Source organism: Nannospalax galili, unplaced genomic scaffold, assembly GCF_000622305.1.
Source record: "Nannospalax galili isolate Female #2095 unplaced genomic scaffold, S.galili_v1.0 scaffold260, whole genome shotgun sequence".
Lineage (NCBI taxonomy): Eukaryota > Metazoa > Chordata > Mammalia > Rodentia > Spalacidae > Nannospalax > Nannospalax galili.
The window spans coordinates 43,891-45,734 of record NW_008346259.1 but is presented as its reverse complement, the minus strand read 5'-3'; positions in this window follow the sequence as shown (position 1 = coordinate 45,734).

Below are 1,844 nucleotides of genomic sequence, written 5' to 3'. Positions count from 1 at the left end.
TTTATATAGACTTAAGCCTAATGTCTGGGAAATGTAATCCCTTGAACTCTTAAAGAAATATACTGATGACTTTACTCTATGGTTATACTTTCCTTTTGGGTGTTTAAGATCATACAGTTGGCCCAAATAAATCAATTTATTTCTATAATTAGGGTCATTTGAGGATCTGTTCCCCAGGAGTCACATGGGCTAGGGAGGAGCTCCTGGCTCCTTTCTTTTACCAGTTCCATATTTGTGAAGGTAAATCAAAGGCCCTGCTTGACCATGTCTGACTTCATTTGGAAGCATGAATGAGATGTTTCCTCTGAGTTGACCCTCCTCTTTGTAGACTGGACACTGGTTCAAGTCCATCTCGTGGCATGTCCATGTCCTCTCTGAACAAGAGGACAGGTGACTCACCACAGATACAGGACATTTTGAAAGATGTTCCATAGTCCCCTGGAACTTAGTCAACCTTGGAGAGCAAGGAGCAAAAACTGTCCTTTAAGTCCCTCTGACCATATTAGTATAGGCCTCAAATTATGGCTGTTAAACATCCAATAAGGTTAGTTCCACCAGTCTGGTACTTGTATCAGTATACAAGTATACATGTGTAAGTATCATATGCTATGTAGATAAGGCTTATGTAAACAAAACAAATATCCTCAGATAAACTTTGACTATATATATATTGTTCCTTAAACTAGTTGGCTAAACTATGACCATAGACATTTTAAGATTTTGTGTATATTATTTTTGTCTCATCCTTTATAGATCATAACAAACCTAAACAGACCTTCATCACCCCAAATAGCAAATTTTTTAGCTGTAGAAATCCATAATAAAAGGGACAAGACACTATACAGTCTCAACAATGTGCTAAGATGGAGTTTTGTAGAAAAACATTAAAAAATTTAGACCAATTCCTATATTTTTGCAAAATAGTAGGTGATATTTTGATAGACATGACTTTTATTTAGAAATATTTATATTCCCCAGATTGGAACCTTTTGAAGGGCAAACTCTGTGGGCTAGGTTAACCCTCAACTGAATCCATATTTAGTTGACTTCTATTATTTATTTATTTATTTTTTAGTCTTTTTGAGACAGGGTCTCCCTGTAGCCCACCTGGCCTGGAACTCACTATGTAGACCAGGCTGGCTTTGAACTCACAGATATCCTCCTGCTTCTGCCTCCTGAGTGCTGGAATTAAAGGTGTATGCCACCACACCCAGCTCATATTTTCTGATTCATAGAGTTTATTATGATAATTTATAGCAACTGTTGACTCAGAGTTGACGGAATATATTGTTCATTAGCAATGCTTGATTACATATCTTGAAAGAGATTCAATGTTCCAGTCAGTTATGTATAGATGAAAAATTGCCAATATTTAACTCCTGGTCACAGTGCCTTTCCTAAACACCTAGCATATTAAACCATGGGGACTGTATTTACAACAAGAGGAGACAATATGAATTGATTTCTTGTTAATACGCAGTTATCCTGGAAAATATGGGGAGTTTCATGTGAATGGTAAATATGATACAGGCCAAAGTGTTTTGCTACTGTCTTCAGTTCCTGAAGCCCTGAGAAATGAAACTCTGTCAGTGAAACTCAGTTATCCCTCTGCAGTAGTACTGAAGAGGCCCAGTTGTAAGACAGATTGTATTTTCCTACTACTGTTAGTCAGAAGGCAAGATTCTTCTTTGAGGCAAACATACAGTCATAGAACTAAGATGTCATGTCAGCAGAATAGATGTAGACAGGTTCTGAGAGACTGTCTTCACAAGATAAACCAGGTCTGTAGTGTGTTCTCACACAAACACATAGTACTGTTACAGAGTTTGGGAGCACCGGGAAGA